Raw genomic sequence first — 23337 nt, 5'->3', positions numbered from 1 at the left:
AGGTCAATAGCGAGTTTGTTATAAAATGGAAACTTGAGCTGGGTAATGTGTGCAAGTTCTGGGGCTTTATTGTGTCCCTGTTATGTTAATTAGTATTAGGAACATGATGGATTGGCAATACGTGTACTTTCTGAGTCTTAAACCAGTCCTGAGAGTTTAGCACTCCATTAGTTACACATCATAGGAACCTAGGGGATGTTTATTCAAAAAGTATCACTTACAAGAATGAAACATTCTGATTCATTCCTAATACAGGCCACAGAGAAGGACACACCAGTTGCTGGTGCTGAGCAGCACTCAGACAGAGAGCAACTGGATACAGGATTGAATGGAGTATGCTCAACTCTGCCCAGCACAGAGCTGAAACCTCACATCCCAAGTCACTCACTGGTGGATTCCTAGTGAGGGGTCTGGCCAAGAAGCACCAGTGCAGACAAGCAGGCCCTTTCAGTTCACATCTGTGCTCACTCTCATAGGAGGATAGAAGCAGGAGTTCAGACTAGAGCATTTGTGTGAGCATGTCTCCAACTGAAATTCCTCAGAATCTCAGTCTGAGAGAAAGGGAAGGATTTAGAACTGAATTACTTGCTTTCTGCTACAACCCACAGGTAACCTCTCTCCACGACCCCAGAACAATCCTATCACTCCAGCCACCAGGCCAAGGAACTATCCCCAGAACTCTTCATTTTGAAAGGCAAGGCTACCAAGGGTCACTTGGGAACTTCAGCCAATCAGCATCATTGGCCGAAGCATGAGATTCCGGGACCAAACTTCTGAAACACCATGAAAAAAGTGGAGAAGCCACAGAGATCAAATAGTAGCAATAGAGGTTAAACACACTTTTTCCTCCTCCAGCCAGGGACCTAGGCATTCTCCCATGTTCAAAATACCTTGAAAAGGACAGTTCCACCTCGTAAAAATGTGAATCCTTACAAAAATCTTCTCAGATTATTTGTCTTTCTTCCCTTCCTCTCTTCCACTTATCCCACTAACTGTATTGACTGAAGCCACCTTCCCCCAGTCCCAATGGACAATACACACACCATTGAGACCCTTCCTCAAAACATCAGACCTCTGCCAGGCAATCCCAGCTCCCTTTCCCTTCTTCAGTTTACCTGTCCTTCTCATTCTGTACCTGAAACCTTGCCCCTCCCCCCCAGTACAACTTATGACAGTACAACTGTCTCTCTCCCCTACTCCTTTCCCTTCCCCTTGCCCAAACCCCCTTTCTTTCCCTTCCACTCCTTATACAGGACACCCCCTGCCTTTAGTGACTATCCTTTTACCGGTGCTAGTGGCTACTGTAGTCTTTAGGGCAGACTTGAAAAACTAGCATGAAAAGATGCCAGCCCACGCACAAAATCTATCCTGTGCCATGATAATGAAGATAAAGGGTGGGGGGCTGGCATTCAGCTTTCCCATCAAATTACATTACTCACCATGAATGAGTAAAATTTTGCAAAGCATCTTTACAGTATGCGAGCAAACAGTAAACAGACAACGTATTAGGAAAGTGAACCCTGTAATAGGCATTGGGCCTAGTTTTCAGAAGAGTTTTAAAATGTACTGAGAATTCTGGAGTCATTAGTGGTAATTCAAAAAGCCTCATCCATGCTACTGATTCTGTGCATTGATAGGATACTGCCTGCATGTGTCCTGCCTTCATGTATAAGCATTGTTCAAATCCAAGGTAAAGTTGTTAAACAACTAACAGAGCAGGCCTGCAAGAAACATGAATTGGCTATATGGTCACCTGGCTGTTGATTCTTTTGTTTGCTGTCAAATCAACCTATGGCACCTAGATATTTGATTGAATTCATGTGGACAAATTAATCACTGGTAAAATAAAATAAATACATAATTATTATTAATAATAATACCTGGCTCCTCTATAAAATGACACAACTACATTAACTTGAGTTCAGCTTCTGCTATAGCATGTTACAAAATTTAGAAATATGACTTAAAATTAGTGGTTAAGTTATGAAATTACCTGTCAAAACAACTCCAGATTGTTACCACATTCTTTGCACTCGGTGGGCCAAATTTTATCCTAAATTACACTTGTATCATCTGATTGAAGCAATTTTGGTTAAACAGGTGTAACTGTGGGCAGAACTTGGCCACATGTGTCTTCTGAGTCATATCAGCATCATTTGCAGAGAAATCCAGGTTTTTATTGCTGTCAGCTTGGCAGAGCCAAAATAGCTGCAGGAGAAGAAGCTGTATTCTATTCTACTCAGTGCATCAATCACGTCAAGCAGAATCTACATTCCTGGTGATGCTGAATGAAGCAGAAATGCCATATTGATTTTTACACACCAAACTGTGCTTACAGGGTTGGCAGTTAGAAAATTCTTTCTTTTTCCTTTGATCTGAGTAAGGCTCAGATGTGCAGGTAGTTGGGGACAAAGAAGTCTCAATATGGGATGTTCAGACAACAACCACACTTTCTAGAGAGTGTCAGCCTTACTTTGAATTTTCTTTCTTTCTTTTTATTTCTTTTGTGCCAGCCGGGTGAGGTCTTCAGATGTTAAAGAATGAAACCAGATTGTTAGCAAAATTGACTCTAACCACCATGATTCAAAGAGACAGGCTATCAGTGGTCATTAAAAAAAACAAGCCACTTTTTAAAGACATATCCACTGACAGAACCTACAATATACAACATGTCATCATTGCACATCTACCTCTCTCAGCTGTCGTACCATGTCAACATCTGGACTGTCATAAATAACACACACAGGACACACCAGATGTGCTCACATATGCATTTCATGAATGACAAATCTGTTATTGTTATAAAGAAGTTGGATCAGCATGTGGCTAGGCACTTTAATGCTATAGATCACATCACAGTCCCTACTGACATTTCAGTAGAAAATGATCAAAATTAGAGGTACAATGACTACTCAAAATATCTACTTTTAAGTTTCCACCCTGGGGAATAACCCTTTTTTCATAGTCAGATAAAGTACCCTTCAGATCTATTTTTGTGAAGCAACAGTGACACCAAGTGTTTGAGTTTCCATTACTTTCTAAGGACAGTCTTTTGATATACTCATTTGTACAGTAACTAGCACAATGCAACCCTGATACCCGACTGGTGCCCCTAAGCCCTACACAAACAAAAATCATAGTCTCCAGCAAGATATTGTACTCTATATAGCCACTACCTGCGTCTCTTGTGTAATGGTACCAGACAGATGTAAAGAGACTGAATCTGCCTTTTATGGTTTGATATATCTCTAATAAATGCCTTGATGTTATGAAGAAAGGGCAATTCTGAGATATATACTACTGCAAGCTCCTGTGATAGAAAGAACATCTGTTTATTACATTTTCCTATGTTTTACATTCAGTTACCCATGGTGAAGAACCAGTAACTTTTACCAGTGCAAACTACCCTGTCATAAACACAACATTGTCACTTTAAAATATATTGAACATTACAAATCAGTAACTTTATTACAAGGTGTCAGATAGTCATAAATCAGGGCACAGGAAAGATAGTTCTAGAACAGGCACCTTTTATAAGTAAGATATTTTACTTACAATTAGAATGATTTATTTTGTGTGAAAATAAATACTTTGTGCCACGTGAAGGAAAACTAAGAAAAGCTTTATGTGGTAAATTAATATTCACTGGCTCCCCAAATAAGATCCCCCCAACAACATTCACCTCAGTAATGTTGACTATAACACATATAGAAGAGTGTTTTTTGTCAAAATAAACTGCAGAGCTCAGGGTTCAGAGTTAGTGCAATATCACTACTGATTGTGAAAGAGAAGATGGGTTCCAAGTAACTTTATTGTTAATGGGAGGAATATCAAAAAACACCATATTCAGCAGAGAAGCTCACAAGGAAATTCACTTGAGGCTATATCCAAGGTATTACTGCCCTCTCTGTTGAGTCCTCATTTTATAAGCACTAGCAAATGTTACATATTAAATTCCCTTTACTGTAATGCAACCCTGTATTAATAAATATTCTCATGGTTTTCTAAATGTTCCCTGTGCTTTTTAATAGTAAAAAGGAAGAATTGGGCTTGTTTAGTCTAGAGAAGAGAAGTCTGAGGGGGAGACATGGGAAGTCTTCAAGAAGTCTTCAAATATATATGTCCGTTATAAAGTGGATGATGATCAATTATTCTCTGTGTTCTATGAGGTTAGGACAAGAAGTAATCAGCCTAGTTTGCAGCAAGGGGAATACAGGCTGGCTATTAAAATCACTTTCTAAAGATAAGGATAGTTAAATGCTGGAATAGGTACTCAGGGAGGTTTTGGAATCTCTGTCACTGGAGTATTTTAAGAACAGGATAGACAAACACCTGTCACGGACGGTCTAGATCAGTGGTACTCAAACTTTTGTACTGTTGACCCCTTTTACACAGCAACCCTCAGAGTGTGACCCCCCTTATAAATTAATAATACTTTTTTATATATTTAACACCATTATAAATGCTGGATGCAAAGAGGGTTTGGGGTGGAGGCTGACAGCTCACAACCCCCCATGTAAGAACCTTGCGAATCCCCTGAGGGGTCCCAACCCCCAGTTTGAGAACCTCTGGTCTAGATATAGTTAATCCTGCCTTGGGATAGGGGGCTGGACTAGAAGATCTCTTGAGGTCCCTTCCAGCCCTACATTTCTATGATTCCTGCCAAAGTTTGTATACAGGCCTACCAAACATTCTCAATGTGAGGTTTTAAAACAGATTGCTTTTTGTTCTTCCAGCATCTAGAATTACAGCCCACATGTACAATGTGAAACAGCAGAGTCATGGAATAACTGGACTGAAAGTATTTTTCAAATTGGAGAGGACTGCAACTAGAAGGGTCGTCAAAAAATTGAGGGCCATTTTGGAAAGAGTTTGGAGGCGAATCTTGTATGATACCAGTTCCTTCAGTTAAAGCTAGAAGAACTCATCTCATAGCAGCAGACCTTAGCACCTCTTGCTGTTAAGATGGCTCTAGTTTGGGTACCATGTATGGGTTCCAGGGATCTTCTTTATGCCTCAGTTTCACCAACTGCAAGCAGTTGTAGGAAAAAATATACTCCAGACTGCAAACCTACCTCTTAATTGCGATGCTTTGGTTTTAATGGTGTAGATTTTCCCAGCAGCTACTGGTTTACTTCTGAATCCCTGGCAGATGCCACAACCTATGGCACCCATTGGTTATGTCAATGTTTACATTTTTGGTCATATTTTAACATATGTGTTGAACATAATTGTAAATTCTAGTGCCAACCGGACACAACCATTTGTTGTTAGTCATATTTAAAATCTAAATACAACCGGTAACAAATGGTTGTGCCCTGTGTTCACCAGAATTTACAATCATGTTAATTAGCATCTCTAGAAATTCAGCTATAGCTATACCACCATAGGCTCCCAGTGTCCATCAGGAGTAGGACACACTCCAAATCCTCCATCTTGGGTGAGGCTGCTCTGTTTATTAACAATAATGCACTAGACAACTTGGACGCAGTATTGAAACAGAGTAACATAATAAAATAGCAGTGGCCCCCAAACCAGAAAATGACCCACCAGAGATATCAAATCAACAATACCTCTCTGTGGCCACAAATCTCAGTCATTAATGTTCCCCTCTGTCCTCAAAGCCTAGACAGAAAGTGAGTCTTGCAGCACATGTCCTGAAGTTTGGACCAAGGGAGAGGATGAATTCCAAAGCTGAGCGGCCATCACTAAAGTTTGCTCTGCAAGCACAGTGTATTGCAGCAGTTGGGCACGACACGAGAGGTAGCCTCTCAAATAGGCAGGTCCCAAGCCGTTTAGAAGGCCTTAAACTCCACCCAGAAACAATGGGCAGTCAATGCAACTCACAGATCAGTTACGTCGTGCTCCCAATGAGAAACTTCACTCACCAAGCAGCCTGATGTATTCTGCACCAGCTCCATTCTTCAGGCATATCTGAGGTTGAGCCCCAGGCAGAGTGCACTGCTCTAATCTAATCTTGAGGTAACAAAGACACAGATCCTGGTTGCAAGCTCCTCATCTGAAAAAAAAATGGTTGCAGTCTGCAGGCCAGATGTAAATGACAAAAGATTGTCCTCATTACAGCTGTTAAAAGAATCCAGTAGCAGCTGTAAAAATGCAACAAAACCACTAGATTCTCACTCCAGGATCAAACGGTGGCTACAAACCCTCACTTAAAGGAGCAGATATCTCCATCACCATCTCTTCCAGCTGATCTACCCAGCCTAACATCACCACAGTCTTCTGTGGATGGAGCTTCAGCCAGCTACCTCTCAGCCATGTCCCAGTCTCTACCAAATATCCATAAGGACTTTTGACACTGCAGCCAGGATTGGATGAGAGAGAAATAGAGTTGGGTGTCATTAGCCCACTGAAATCGTGTACCCCGTGCTTCTCAATAACTATCTCAATGGCTCCATGTACAAGTTGAACAAGGAAGGGAGACAAGATGCAAGATGAACTACCCTCTGAATCTCTCTGAGAGATAAGGATGAAGCTACTGAAGGACAGATTGTCTACTCTAGCAGGGGTTCAAAGGTAAGGACAACTACTCCTCATCAATGGTATCAAAGGCAGCTGATAGACTTACTGTAGCAATATCATCATGGACACCTGGTCTTTATCCTTCACCAGGAGGAGCTCATCTAGCAATTCTATCTATGTAGTGTCTGTGCCATACCCAGGCCTGTGACTAGTCATGCAGATGTGAGATTGTCAAATACTTGGCGAGTCTCTTTGCCACAACCTTATCAATAGTTTTACCCACAAATATGAACATTAATTACTAAAGGTAGCTGGTGCACTTGTCAGCATCAACTGATGTTTTTTGAGGTGAGGATCATACAATGGCTCTCACAGTAGAAGCCAGCAATCTGCCCTCCCTAAAGGAATAATCTTCACTAAGAGTGGATCTAGTTCTTCCCCACTGGCCTTAGCCAGCCAGGAACAACATGGCTCCAAAGCACAGGTGGTGACACAAGGTTTTCACAAAACCTCTAGCCCCTGTAAGCATTACGCTTCATGGACTGCATGCCTGATTGCCTTGGAGCAGCTATATATAGTGGACTGAGCATAGGAATTAGGGTCAGACGATCTGGGGTCTTATGTTCTTGATTCTGCCACTGACTCACTGTGTGATTTGGGGCATATCACTTATGCTCTTTGTCTCAGCTGCTCCATCTGTAAAAAAGGCGTAAGTAATGTTTGCTCAGGTTTGAAAACCACTCTGTGCTCTACAGCTAGATATGTGCTGTATACATTTGTACAGCACTTTCCTTGTAAGGTGTACTTTGGCTCATTAATATGTTGAATTACATTGCTGCGGGGCCAGTACCGCCATCACTCTGGGGAGGGGCAAGGGCGTGATATCCCCATGGCACCACCACTAGGGTTGCGCCCTGCCTCAGGGTCATACAGCCCAATGGCCAGTCAGTAGGGCTCCCCCTTGTCTGCGGGAAAGGGCGGCCCAGTGGCCAGAGTCAGTAGAGGGGGGGCATCTCCCAAGAAAGGAGGGAAATGGCTGGGTAGGGAGACCCAGGCCCTCCCTGCTCCACCGGGTCCCAACCCAGGGCCCCGACAGTGGCAATGAGGTTTGCCACGTAGTCGGCGAGTAATCCGCCCACAACACGCCAACTACTACAGGGACGCTGGCTGGTTCCTCCCTGGGCTGCTTCCTACCTTAACTCCTGTAGCTGAGTCTGGGTGTCTTCAGGGTCTCGAGGTAGCGTGGATACCTGTAATCTCCTGGGGCCTGCATAGGTGCCTGGGTGCCTGCCTAGACCGCAGTGTCTTCTGCTCCCTTGATCCAGGCTCCTGGCTGCTCCTCAGCTGCAGCCGGAGAGGTGCATCTTCCCCTCAGCGGTCAGCCCCAACTGAGCTGCACAACTCTCTTTTACACTGCAGCAGCAGTTGGAACATGCCCAGCAGGGCTGAGGGTAGGGGGCTTCCGCTGCTAAGAGTGTTGCCCTAATCCCTTGCTCTCCAATGCGGGGCCAGTACACCCTTCCACATGCATCAATGTGAACATCTCTATAATCTAATCCTTAGGCACTCTACATAATTTCAGTTCGCAAATTAGTGCAGCCCAGTGCTAGAAGATTTTTACGACTCTGGTGTGGTTTTATTACCTCAAATCCCATGATACTGAAATTCCAAGCAAGGAGTTCAATCTATAGATGCATGGACTCTGTTTTCTTTATCTTATCGGTCCTCTTTCCAATTTAAAAAAAATACAGCAAATAAAAGATCTTTTATAACTCTCTAAATTTACTGAGAAATGGTGTGTGTATGTGTGTGTGTGCGTGAGAGCACGAGAATGTTACCACACGTTCTTTCTCTTCTGCTTTTCTTCCACTAGATGGAGTTTGACAACTCAGTAATTTCCTCTGTAGCTGTCTGTCACCACCATCATTCTAAACAGCACAGAAAGGGCATGAATGTTCAGTTGTTGGTGTGTGGCTATGGCTCGGATATGTTTAACCTAATTTGGTCAATCAAAAACTAATTTTATTTTCTATAGTGAAAGAGCTATGTTGGAAATTGTCAAATTGACAGAGGAGCCAAAATGTAAAAATGAGTTTGTCATTCACAAATCATTTGGGGATTTTTTGATACCATACCTGGAAGGACCAGGTAACCAACAATGAATTTTATTCATGAATGTGAGTTGCTGAGCCTGGAATAAGACACTTAGCAATAGGGCTGGACTGGCTCAAGTCCATGGCAGGCATAGAGCATGGGAAAGGGGCAGGAACTAGTAAAGAAATGAAAGAAAGAATGGATCAAAACCAGAAAGTGCCTGCTCTTCACACAGTGCTCCTGGATGCCCTTGTGTCCCAGACTCATGCAGACCTGTATAAGGGGCAGTCACAATCTGGCTTTTATATAGCACCTTCCAGCCAGTGATGTCAAATGTCCTACAAACAGTTGATTAACCTTCACAAAGTGCTATGATAATAAAGCTCTTATTCTAACCATTCCACATATGGGTACACTAAGGTGCAAAGAGGTTATGGCCATCATTTTGAAACCTGGATGCTGAAAGACCACCCAGTCCATGTTTAGACATCTAAAATAAGTGGCCTGATTTTCAGAGCTGCTGATCAAGAGCTCCAATGGACTCCTTAGTGTAGGCACTCAGGTTTCTTCATGAATTGCCAAGCTCAAACAGTGGGTCAGAGCCTTATCCTGGGGGCAAATCAGCACAAGTTCCTCTGAAATAAATGAAGCTACGCCAACATATACCAGCAGAGGATCCGACTCAGCGCATTGGTGACAGAGTAAGGAATAGAATCCAGGAGTCTTGATTTCTAGTCCTCTTTATTGAGTAAACCACAGTGAGCCAGAGCGGCAACTGACATAAATTGGAGCCATGACACTTTACATAAGCTGAGGATCTGGCCTACTGCTATCGCTACTTTAGAAAATGGGACCTGTGTGATATCATTCCCAGAAGCACAGAAAGTGTCATTTTATAACACAGATGGCCTAGAACCAAAACACCATATCAGACCATGTTCTCAGCTTGAACCTTTCATTATAATAATGCAAAACCAAACAAACAATCTGAAATTTGGGCATGTTCTGAGTCAGAGCCAGTTCCTGAACTCCTTCTCCCCTTTCCCCTTCCCCCCAAAGCTCAGGAGTGTTTGGAGCTGGGGTTTTGATTTGCCTCATCATAATAGGAAATTCAGATCTGGATACAGGGCTCAAACCTGGGTTTAGCCCCATCGCTACTGTAATATACACCGGCATAGGCAGACAGTGCAGTGGCTAGTCATGAATAGAGGAAACACCCTTCCCTGGCCCAAACAAAGAAGGTGTAATTTATCCCTCCCCTCCAAACCCCATATCATCAGCTCGTTGTTGTTTTGGTTGTTTTTGAAATGCTCCTGCTATGCCATTAAAACACTACCTGGCTACTGGAGAATTCTGTATTGATTGTCAATATTGAATGACTAATATTTTCCAGACACTGAATAAAATAGAGCAAAAACTACATTTGTGCACCTGGAAGGTTTTTTCCAAGGAGGAACATTATATAATGGAGATATTGAATGGTATATTCACTCCAAATGGCTGTTTTCTGCAGTTTCCACCCTCTTATATCATTCTACTATTCATTGTTAGGGGTAACAAGGTCCAGATGAGCTGTAACTTTAGTTACACTCTCTTTGAATAGAAGTTTCCCATAAAGAAGGAAAGGTTATGACATTTCAAAAGAGCCTTCTCAGATTTATTTCTCAAATTCAAGGAGGTCCTTCAAGACAGCAGTATACTTTCCTATCAAACTGCGTCTGTTTCTGCCTGGCACCAGAGGGCTTTATTTATTATCTCTATTGCCTTTGCTGTCTAAAGAAAGTTGTGAATAAACTTAAGCTGGAATAAGGAATTGTGGTAAAGAATAAATTATGAAGGAATTCACTTTAATTTCAAATGTAGAAAGAAAGAATTCAGTCTATTAAGTGATCTAGTCACTGGAGGCTCTCGCAAAAACAATGGTACATGAGAAAAATCACAGTATTTATGTCTGAATTTTACAAACAGTTGCAAAGACTTCATATAACCTTGAGTATAGGCAAGTAATCTATGCCAACATTTTCAAATGTAGGTGCTAACGTTAGTCACTTAAATCCACATTTTGGCAACTCAGTAAAAGTAGCCTGATCTTCAGAGGTGTTGAGCACTCACATCTCCTGTTTACTCCAATGGGAGTTCAGAATGATGGTTATATCTAAAACTAATGGAACCTGAGTGATTCTAGAGGGCTCCAAGGGAAAATATTGTTCTGCTAAGTGACCACTCCTTTAATAGTTTGGTGGACTATTACAACATCCTGTTGACGTCAACCATCAATGAAGCGGCCCCCTAGACAATCTTCTCCTGGGTTTCGACCTCGCAAGTCACCGTGGTTTGTGGATGACTTGTGACAGCTGAAGCAGGAGGAAAGACAGCTGGAGTGCCAGTGGGAGAAGTCTCAGTATGGGGCTGATTGATTACAGCACAGAGGGTTTAAAGTTCTGTGTTGTGGCTGTGCAAGAGGCATAGTGAAGTTTCTTTGCCAGCACCGCTGCATCTGCAAAGTCTCAATCAGTAGATTTCCTTTGGGTGGTGGAGAAGCCTGTTCAATCGGAGTTGTTGCCATTCATTAGCTAATATAAATATGTTTCATTGTGAGGAAATTTCTTCTTGCTTTGCAGACAAAATCACTAGGAATTAATCTGCTCTGTCTGTGACCATAAAGGAAGGCCAAACAAGATCATGCAGAGGATGGTGGGTGGGAAAGGGGCAAAAACTAGGTCTTCTCTGCTCGAGTTTTAGCCAGTGGCACTCAGGCTAAACTCTAGAAATACTGGAAGCAATTCGTCCTTATGCTTGTGCTCAGGACCTAGGTCCTTCCTGCTTATTGAAAGTGTACAGGTTATTGGTAGAGAATGTCAAAGACTCCTTAGGGATGGACAGACTGAGTTTCTCCTACAGAAGCACCAGTACAGCCTCTGTTCTATAAATGATCATTTGACACTGAAAATCTGATCAATTATTGTCTGGTAACTCACCTAGTTCTGGCAAAGGTTACTGAAAAAGATGATGGCAAAGTACTTAAGAGTATCAGATGACCTCATATCTCTTGGATCCTTAATAATCTGGGTACTGACCAGGGTATGGCACTGAGCCTGTACTGGCTGCATTTTGCAGCTGATCTCCTGGCCAAGGATGAGATTGTGTGCATTCATGGTAATATTAGATTTGTCGGTTGCCTTCAGTTAGGAGGTGTTGTTGATTTATCTGTGGGCTATGGCAGACAAAGATAGGACAGCTCTTGGGTGAGTCCACATTCAATGTTCATGCACCATCTCACCTCTCCTGCTCAAAGTATATTTGGGGTCACTGGGAGGGTTAGTAAAGACACTGGTTTCAATGCCCTTGGTATGCTGATGACACCAAGCCCTATATCTCCATATCACCTGATCCAGACAAAGCAGTTGATTGCTCGGCCCAATGTTTGGATGAGATGAGGGCGTGATGAGAAGTTATCTGGCTCAGATTTAATCTGGAGAAGATGACGGTGATGTTGGTTGGCTGAGGAAAACAATCAGATGAGCTGACAAAGATAACATCCCCCTTCTGATAGAAGGTGTTCACCTACCATTTGTGGGGACACACTGTAGGAGTCCTGCTGGATTCCTATCTGTGGCCAGACCAGCTTTTTTCATGTATGTATGGCCAGGAGGCTACATCTTTGGATGCAGACCTTGCAACTGTCATCTCTGTGCCTGTATTACCTCCCGATTAGGTGCTGGAATGCATTTTACATCTGCTTACTTCTTAAATCTATCCAGAAATTGAAGCTGGTGCAGAATTTGGCAGCTTGTTGTTATAAGATATACCTTCTGGGAGCTTATAATACCACCGCTTTTGGATCTCTAGAAGATCTTACTGCGTTCTTAGTTTACTGAGCTTCAGAAAATGGTGCATGGCCCATTTGTTTTCCCTGTCTGTGGGGAGTTAAGTCAAAATTGCCAAAATTGCTGATGCAGTGACCTCACCAAGGCCTGTATCTTGACATGCTAAAGCTGCCGATCCAGTGACTGTACAGCAGCTTGTTCCTTAACATCAAACTGACAAGATATAGTGTCATAAACAGATAGCTAAGGGTTAATGTCTCTTTCACCTGAAGCACCTGACCAGAGGACCAATCAGGAAACCAGATTTTTTTCAACTCTGGGTGGAGGGAAGTGTGTGTCTGAGTCTTTGCCTGCTTTCTCTGAGCTTTGGAAAAGTAGTTTCTGCTTTCTAGTCTTTTGTTTCTAAGTGTAAGGACAAAAAAATCAAATAGTAAGTTATATGGTTTCTTTTCTTTGGTATTTGCATAAATATAAGTGCTGAAGTGCTTTAATTTGTATTCTTTTTAAATAAGGCTGTTTATTTATATTTCTTTTAAGCAACTGACCCTGTATTTTGTTACCTTAATACAGAGAGACCACTTGTATGTATTTTTCTTTCTTTTTTATATAAAGCTTTCTTTTTGAGACCTGTTGAAGTTTTCTTTTCTGGGAAATTTCAGGAAAATTGAGTCTGTACTCACCAGGAAATTGGTGGAAGGAAGAAATCAGGGGAAAATCTGTGTGTGTTGGATTTGCTAGCCTGATTTTGCATTCCCTCTGGGTGAAGAGAAAAGTGCTTTTGTTTCCAGGACTGGAAACGGAGAGGGGGAGTCACTCTGTTTGAATTCACAGAGCTTGTGTCTGTGTATCTCTCCAGGAGCACCTGGAGGGGGGAAGGGAAAAAAAATTATTTCCCTTTGTTGGGAGACTCAAGGGATTTGGGTCTTGGGGTCCCCAGGGAAGGTTTTTCAGGGGGACCAGAGAGCCCCAAAACACTCTAATTTTTTGGGTGGTGGCAGCAAGTACCAGGTCCAAGCTGGTAACTAAGCTTGAAGGTTTTCATGCTAACCCCCATATTTTGAACACTAAGGTCCAAATCTGGGACTAAAGTTATGACATATAGGCACAGAGCTAATGAGTTCTCAGAAGCTGACATCAGTCCAGCAAGCTAGAGATTGTGGTTGCCAACAACCTCACAAAAGACTAGACCTTCATACTGGCCCAGCTAGGTAGCTGTGTTGAGCCACAAACTTCAAAGAGGTCCATGTCGTGTCATTATCACAGCAAAGTAGAAGTTCAAAAGGGATGTGAAGTGGACATAAAATGCTGCCAAATCAGCATTCATCCCTCACTGACACCCGTGGAAGCATTTTACACTCAATAGCTCCTGGAACATCAGGGTATGCAGGGGAAATGTGGCTGCTGATGCCACTCTGGAAGATAGTGTTTCTGTTTATGCCACAAGAAAGGCTAGTCCCAACACAGCATTTGGGAGTAATGCGTGGCCATAAGGGGACAACCAAGAGACTACTATTTCCAGTGCAAAACCCAATGAGAGCAGCAAAGGGCTCTGAAACAAATTTCCTCCCACATTTCCCCCCTCCTGCTTATTCCTCTGCAGGATCTGATAAAACCTGGGGCCACATGCATCCCTGGTATAGCTCCAGTGAAGCAACTGAAATTACAGCAGGATGAATTTGGCCCATTGTCTAAAAAATAAATGGCGTTTATTTAGTGTAAAGGATTTGTTGAGATGAACAGGTGAAGCAAACCCCTGAAATAATGTCCAAATATTTTTCATGGTTAAAAGACAAAGCAGATTAGGCCCATATCATTGAGTCACTAATATGACTGCAGCTTCCAAGTCATGGAATAGCAGAACAGTTCAGTGCTGTGATTACACAGACACTAGATGGAGCCATTGTCTAAAGGAACAAGACTGAAGAAGCAGAAAATAGAGTCTTGAAGTTTTCTGTCTAGTTACATTATCAAATTAAATACCTCTTTGGTATTTGCAAGTCCATATAGTATTCTGTCAAAGGTTTTCCCAGCCAAACCCACTTTACCCAAAGACAGATGTGCCTTTGATGTCCAAGTCAAGTCAATTTAATCTGACAAGCTGAATATTATTTTAGATATATTTTTGAAAAAAACATGTTACAGTCGTTTGTGGCAATTTCTTTCTAGGCTAAGGCTGGCTCAAACACATGTTCAAAGACAGTTGCAATTCCAGACATTTGGAAGGAAAATCTCTCTCTCATTTCCAGGGGCGATCTCAAACTATATATAGGGGATATTTATTGCCAGCTGAGATTGTATTTTGCCAAAAACACACAGGCTGAAGAGCTGGTATTTGGGTCACTAAGCAGTTCTTCAGCATCAGTGATTTTTGTTTGCCATTGTAACAAAAAGTAATTAAAGTTCCCTGCAGGGTCAAAATTTAATCAGTTACAATTGAATTAAAACGAGGTCACAGTAACTAGTCATAGTAATGTGTTCCCTGTCCTAAAAATGGGTTTAACAAACTGGAAGAGTAGTTCTGCACATTGGGTTAAGAATCAAACCACAACAAATAATAGCAAGATTTTATGGATTGTATTGCCTGTTGCCCCACCCTCCGAGGCCACAGTTATATTGCCTTTTGCCAGACCAGCAGAACAGCAGCCAGTAGCACCAGCCAAATCAGAAACTATGGAACTCTACAATAATTCAGTAGTAGGATGTTTGTAGAGTTTTCTGATGTTAAAACTATACCAGACATCTTGGGAAGTGCTATCACAGCTTCCTGGTTCATAATACATATCTAGTAAATGTTCATATAGCAGGAGTCAGCAAACCAGTTCATTGAGACTTGTACGTGTTCTGGAATCAAAAGACGTCACCTTCTGTCTGGCACAGAGGTTCTACTTGCTCTCGCTCCAATCAATGACAAAATGCCCATTGACTTCAGTGATGCAGGATTGGGCCCCAGGAGACATAGCTTCCCAGAATGCATTTTTGGCCTGACTCTCCATTGCCTTGCACTTTTTTTTAACCACTATGAGAAAGTTATTTAAGATGATATCACCACACAATTCTTCACTCACTCACACTGGTGGTAATGCCTTATACTCACTTTGTACAGGTGTGAATGACAGCAGAAAGTGCAAAGCAGTGGACAACCAACCCTTCTGGAAGGCTTTGAAAGATTAGCATCTGTGGTTCAAAATGTTTGTTATCATTGGACAAAAATTCAAACCAGTATTTTTTTCCCCGAGGGGAAGAGATAATGTTCCCATTTTACACTGATCATCCTAAATCCACCTTAGCTAATAATGAATAATCAGGCAAGGAATCTACAAGGAATTACATATATAGGGCCAAATTCTTTTGTTTAAAGCCATGCACCTCTTTGGAATGCAAAGACGTTACACAGGCATATTGAGAACAGAAATTGACCTAGGAACTAGAATGAATTTTTCAGTACACAGTCTACAGAGTTTTCAGATTGTTGCTAAAATGTAAAGGTAAAGTCTGTTTTTATTTGAATTTTTTTGGCCCAGTTCCAATGAGGAGGTTAAAGCGTCCAGGTTGTTGTTTTTTATAATAAAGATGCTTTTGTGCTAGTATAGTACCATATCTAACAACTCCTTGCTTTTATATACAGTAATGCTTCCAAGACAGAAATTCGAAGTGCTTTACAAGCATTACTTAAGCTACACGCATGTGCGCCCACACACATGACGTAGATAACGTAGTTATTTGACAGAGGAATAAACTGAGACACAGAGAGATTGAGTGGGATTTTCACAAGTGCTCAGAGTAGGCCAACTTTGCTCCTATTGGAGTCAATAGGAATTTTACTATTTACTTCAGTTAGGTCAACAGTAAGTGCTTTCGAAAATCCCACTACTGGCGATTGGGCCTAGTGGCAGAACTAGGGTTAGCACCTAGTGCCCTAGCCACTGTAACACTCTCACCAAATGCAATGCAATTCCATTCCCACACCTCTTGTTCCATTATCAGTATTGGTATAACCCTAAAACATGAACAATGCCTCTAGAGCTCACAAAGGATGTGGAATTGTGTCTCTTTGTGTTTCAGGCTAGTTTTAATACATTCATTTTTACATTAAATAGAGGTGTTTTATGTCAATTTTATGAAGTGGCTGGAATTCATTCACTTCTCTTGCCCAGAATAAAAAATATAGAGTCTCACTCTATTTGAGGGTAGGCAGAAGGGAGGCATTCCTAGCCCATCATCAAAGCTTCTCCTGTTGGACATATTGACTGAACATGGCCTCCTTGGGTGTACCAAAGAGAAGCAATAATTACCCCTTTGCAAGAGAAGTGTAAATGGTAAGCAGGTCTAGGCTAAATATACCACGTAAATGTAAATATAAGGTTAGTGTTGGGGACTTACTTTTTCGTTACTGGCAGAGCATTCTGTGTGGGGCTAGTCAAAAGTCACCTGCAGTCAATGGGAATCTTTCCACTGACTTCAATAGGCCTTGGCTCATATCCTCTGAAAGCTTCAGTGTTATTTTGGTGTTATCCATGTATTAACTCAATCAGCCCTAGCCTAGTGGTCATACCATAAGGTACAATGGAGCAGCAAAATGGGAAGGGCCCAGGTTCACCTCACTAACATTCACTTCAGCATGAAGGAGTTACAGCAGTTTGCAAAGGAAACAGGGGGATCTCTGAAAGGAAGCACCAACTGCACAGCATGCTAGACCTTCTATGGTGCTACCTCGCTTCTTCTTCCCCAAGTCAGCACATTCCCATTCACTGATTCCTCTTCTTGCACTAGCACAATCTTCCCTTACCCCTCCGTTCCCCTCCCAGGGACGGATGTGGCCATGGAGTGAAAATTCCCCTTCCAAGCAGAAGCATTAATGTCTGCAGGTACATCCACCTGTTTCAGAGAAAGAGCATCCTGGGATGAAGGGCTTCTCTCTAGCCCTGCTCTTTCAAACACTGAGGAGACTCTACATCATGGAGAAAGCACAGAGGGCCTTTATAGAAGGAAGGGAGCTTGCTACACTTTTCCTTCCTGTGCTTGGTGGCTTTTCCTTATTTTATTGTTATTTGCTCATTTAGACATCTCAGAGAGAAAAGGAGCCAAGGGGTCTAATAGTTCTGCCAACTCTAACAATTTTATTGTGAGTACTGTGATTTTAGGGAAAACACCAAATATTATGAGAATTGTGATAAAGTCTAAGATCCTGGAGTCATGTTATTATGCAAGTCAGAGATTTCATTTTTAAAAAGATAGTTTTTAGTCCTCATGGTTGCAGAGAAAATTTGAAAACATGAACCTTAAAGGCCTTCAAAATGGAAAGTAAATAGCCATCACCCCAAATGTATACATTTTTTTTAAATCTGATCAATCTCATGAATTTGGAGGTGGTCTAACTCAAGATTTTTTGAAGGCTTGAGGTTGGCAATACCAGTCAAAGTTTCTCTGAAGAAGAATCCCGTGGCACACAGAAACCATTTAAATAAATCAAATAAAACCTCCCAGTCTTTATTACGAAAGCTCCTGGGCCATCTAGCAGCATTTGGCATTTACTCAGCGGTTTACATTTTCAAAGCACTCTACAGACATTAAATACTTAATCCTAACAACACCTCTGTAAAGTAGGGGAAAAGAGACACTGAGTCACAGAGAGGTTAAGTGATTTACCAGAAGCCACAGATCAAGTCATTTGGCAAAGGAAGGATTAATATTCAAGACTCCATGACATCCAGCCCCTCACTCAAACCTCTAGACATCTACTGCCCTTCCAATATAGAAAGAAAAGGTAATGAACCAAATCCTGAAAGGTGCTGAGTATTTACTACTCCCTTTAACTTCAAAGGAGAGTTGCAGATGCTAGCACCTGTCAGGAGCTGTAGACAGATTTCTGTTGTAGGTTCAGTCTAGCCAGGTGACCGGTGACAGATCTTCTTGGAGATCACAGAATGCTCTCCACAGCGTGCACATTCTCCTAAGCATTCATTTGGCTGGCAGTCTGAAAAATGCCAGCGTTCTAAGGGCTTGATCCTGGGAAGTGCTGAGCACTCACAACTCCCATTGGGGTCAGGATCAAGCCATAAGCCTCTCGGGGTCAGACCATCAGCTCGTGAAGCTGTGACTATCCCTCCCAGGCACCATAGCTATTTTAAAAATGACTGTCAATTTCTAATAGCACCGGCTGTGACTCTTAAACCAAGATTACTGTTAAATTTTATACCTCATAATCCCTCAGAGAGATGATGAGTCATGGACCTCACATGGGCACAATGTAACAAAATGTTGCATGGAATAAATTAAAAAACGAGCATCACTTAAAGAGGAAAGAATTGTCTTCATTTTCTTTCAGTGGCAAAGTGTACTGTGAGAATGTTAAAAATGCCATAGTGAATGAGTTCATTATAAGGAAGAGAGAAGAATGATGCATCAGAGAGTTATATGTCCACTAGAATTGGAGTTTGAGTAGTGTGCATTCAGAAATAATTTTATTTTCCAGTAATGACAATGTGCAATACCACATAAGAAATGAAATTGAAGAATTGATCAATTCCTTGGATAGCTTCAATATTAAAATTAACATATAAATTTAGCATCAATCTTATTTCTCCACTCATGTCCACTGAGTAAATGCACATAAAGAATGAATCACTGAAACAGTGTACCAGGGGAAGCAAACTCATTTTTCATATATGTCAGCACAAATGTGAGCTGAACCTGTTTACCGTGCACCCAACAAATGTTCTAGAGATGCCCTTTCAGACCTCTAACGAGGCAAGTTTGGGGGGTCTAAAGGGAAAAAAACACCACCGTGTTTGAGGCAGCGGATAAAGAGGCTTGATATAGAACAGCTCCACAACTTTGCTCACAAACAAACCATACTTAGAAGAGTTACCCCTTGGCTCTTCCCTGTCTTGGCAGGTATGCTGTGAGAGGCTCACATGCTACAGTGACCAATTGTTAATGAATGTTCTCCTCGCTACCCCGCTCCCTCTGAGGTGGGGAAGTTTTACTATCATCCTCATTTTCACAGAACCGAGGAACATACTGACTAACCAACTTGCCCAAAGTCTGTTCAGGAACGGGGACCCAAATCTGTGGAATCCAGAGTCTTAACCACAAGACTGTCCTTCCTCTCACTTTAGTGGGACTTCACATATAAAAATTACTCAAGTAAGCAGGGTGGTTGTAAGATCAGTCTCATGTGGAGATCAACATTTTAAAAACATTCTCCCTTTACTGCACATGCATGTTAGAAACTTAATAATGAAAGCACTGTGTTTAAAATCCCAAATAGTACTCACCGGTCACTGGACTTAAAAGCAAAGTGGATACCCTGCCAAGTGAAAAACATCTTTCCTTGGATTTATATGGGTTTGCTCATTCAACTGGTGTTTCTGGGGCTTTCTGGTAAATATCTCCAAAAACTACTTACTTCTAATTGTTATTTGTACTTTTGTTTTGCGGAGCATAAACATTTCCTCCAACTTGAACATTTTGCAGTTGACTAAATCTAAAATCAATTCCCAAGATTGAATCAGACAATATGAGGCTCTGAGTCAGAGATAGACAAATCTCTGAAGCAGTTAACTAGTCATAACAAACTGTACAAAAAATAAGACTGTTTCAGGAGCTCTTTCTGCGGATGGCTGCGGCCCAGTTCTGCTCTCATTGAATCCAATGGCACAAACTTGCCTATTGACTTTCATAGAGCAGGACCTTATACATTGATCATTTTGGGAGGAGGGTGGACTCACAAAACTGCTATGAAAAATTACTGAAGTTGCAGGATTTAGGTGGGTGGCCAGAGGCATCACAACAGTACTTAGACTGTGAAAGCTGGATTCAAATGTGGCTTAGAGGAAAAGTGAAATGAGATACAGTAGTAGCAATTCCATCCATAGGGGCCAGTTGTCCACATTACAAGGACTCCGCACCTGTGGCATGACTGGTAGGCCCTCTCTGGGCTCTATCCTGCTTTCATCTTTCAACCAATGTCACTGGGTGTGCAAAGAATTCAAGCTGGAGCCCTCTGAAGCTGACTGGAATAACAGCATTGTTACAGGTCAGGATTGAGCAGCATTTACAGGGAAGTGTGGAGAAATGTGCACAGTGCATGCTTATACAATTTTTGCTTCTTGCCAGTGCTCTGACCAGGGCTTAAAGTGCAGCGGTCGTAAGGGGTTGCAGACCCAGCCAAAAATAATTGATTAAAAATCAAGCCAGGTCACCGAGGGATGCACTTGCACTATCTTACCAAAGCTGCTGCCTCTAGATTATGATAGAGCCCCCCCACCGTCCTCCCCTGTCCTCCCTCCCATACACTTTTTTCAGACCACTCTAAATACTGGCTGTAACTCTCATTTTCATTGGCAGTTACCAAAAAAGAAATATAGAGAGTTGGGTAGTATCAGTATCTCCAGACAACAAATATAGTGAGAGTGCAGGAGAGAATAATGGTACAGCTGATCACCACCACGGGCCTGATTCTCCCCTCACAGTGTTTATACACTAGTATAATACCATTGACATTGAAGGAGTTATGTCTGATTTACACTGATGTAAGTGAGAGGAGAATGAGCAGGCCCCTAGTAGTTCATGTATTCAGTCTGAGGATCTGATCATTATTTTCAATATTATACTAAGGATAAGAAATTATATTCACTTATCAATGGTGTGATGTATTTGGGATTCTTGCTCCATGATAATTATAAAGAAACAATGAAATTCTCACACAGTGCTAGCCAAGAGTCAGTTTTCTTCCAATGGCATGTCCCAATTCCAAGTACAGGTTAAATTAAGTCCTGTTTTCTAACAGTCCTTTTCCAGTTGGGAAATTGACCATTGGTGTAACTACAACAAAATACACTCCTATGAGTTGCACAGTTTGTTTTGCCCTCTATTCCATCTATCTAGTACGTAGACAGATGGGCACAGATGACTTTACGGCTAATGACACTTCTGGGTCGCCTAGCAGGAATATTTAGGCAAAAGATTCCTTCTAGAGAAAAATCATTGCCTGGTGGAGTGAGCCAAGAATCTCAAATTCTAATCCTGGCTCTAACACTCATTATCCCTGTGACCTCGGAACAGGTCTAGGACTATGGATTACCTACCACACTGAGGCAGAATGAAAATTAATTTGTTTTAAAAGTGTTTAAGAAAAAAATACTATGTGAGTGCACATAAGTAGTGTCATTTCTCCTTTCAAAATTGAAATACCAGGGTTAAGACATAGCGAGACATTTTGAGCTCTGTTTACATTATTTCCCAGCAGGGATTTTATTTATGTATTTGTTTCCTTTTCCCCCTACATTTATCATTTTATTATCTGGAAAAACAGATTGAAAGATTTGGCAAGAGTGAGAGCCCCTCTGAGCATCTGTGTGCACTGGGGAAAGAGAAATCATACAGCAATGTTTTTATAGAACAGTATGCTTGTGATCTAAGGAAAACCCTTGGTGCCTAGGCATAGCCAAGTATGAAAGGTTGGGAGAGAACACAGAGGCTACTGATCTCCCACAAAGTTAGCATTAATAATTTTTATCTGTATTTTGGGGTCACACTGTGCTAGGCACCAGAATTGTTTTGAGGGGATATGTACTCCACTCCACCTCGAATCCTGCCAGTAGTTGCACCTACACCGAAATATGTGTTAAGGTGCCAGCAAATATCAATTGTCACAGAGGTATTATCATTAGGTAAAGGTGGAAAAACTGATACTGAGATGACACTTTGCTGAGGAACCCTGTATATAAATTGTTCACTTTAGAGGTCCTTAGTGCAGGTCTAATGTATATATGATGAGGGCAGCATTAATTGCTCCTGTAAAGATACCAATCTGAAAATTAAAATTTGCTCAGAAGTCTCATTTTAAAGACATGTCTTCTAACACCACATAACTTGCATCCTCTCTCCTTTATGCTGCTGTAGCCTATGAGGAAAAGGAGCTGTGAAGAAACATCCTTTTTTCTGCTCACTCCTAGTATAGCAAATTCTGCTTTACTCAGCCAACCTCCTCAGATTCTGCAAACACATATCTCCAAGATACCTTAGCTTAACTGATGACAACATTTAACTGACGACAGCATTTGTGCTGTGAGGACAAACACAAATTGCCATGCTGCTTATAACTACTCCACAGCATTTGGGCACCTTTTGACCATTAGTCATGTTCATTTACTGGCTTCAGGTTCTTGGCCTGATCTTCAAATGGTGCAAATTGGCCTAGCTCCGGTCAAGTCAAGGAAGCTAGGCATATTTACACCAGCTGAGGCTCTGGCCCTCACTTTAGAAATGTTCTTTGCCCAAATATAAATGACATAAACCAAGATCATCTTCTTAGTTTATTTTTCTAGAGTCCTTAGCATGCTACATTAACCTGACAATTTTTAATCGTATGTTTATTTCACAATACATTTCATGCAATTCACAGCTGTAATTGGTTTTACATTGACATTACACATGTTTCGATCTAGCCATGTGAAAAGAATAATTCTTAATATTATTTGTCTCTAAAAAGTGTCCAAGCTTAAACAGCACAGAAGCAGTTCACGCTAGTCTCATGTGCAGTAAGTCATTTTGATTTGTTTTTTGGGGGAAGGGGTTGTTTTTGTTTTTGTTAAATGCAGGATGATTATTGGAATAAGAATACAAGGTCCCTGCTTAGTCCATTTGCAACTGAACTACGTTCTTTTGATTTCTTATGTCCTGAGGAGTCCTCTCTTATAAAACAGCATTCAAGTATTCTATTTTAACATTCCGGTTGTCTGAGTTAAGGGGCAAGGCAGATCTTCAGCTTTAGGTTCTATTATAAATCTTCCACGGTCCCAGCTTTCCCATAATTATTCTTAGCATTAGAATCTTCCTTTGTAATAAACATTCAGCACTAAAGCCATAGAGTATAGCTATTTGGCATTTTCCAGTGAAGTGCAAGAAATTTAATAAGTTATGTCTTTAT

Source organism: Gopherus evgoodei, chromosome 6 (assembly GCF_007399415.2).
Source record: "Gopherus evgoodei ecotype Sinaloan lineage chromosome 6, rGopEvg1_v1.p, whole genome shotgun sequence".
Lineage (NCBI taxonomy): Eukaryota > Metazoa > Chordata > Testudines > Testudinidae > Gopherus > Gopherus evgoodei.
This window is presented reverse-complemented; position numbering follows the sequence as displayed.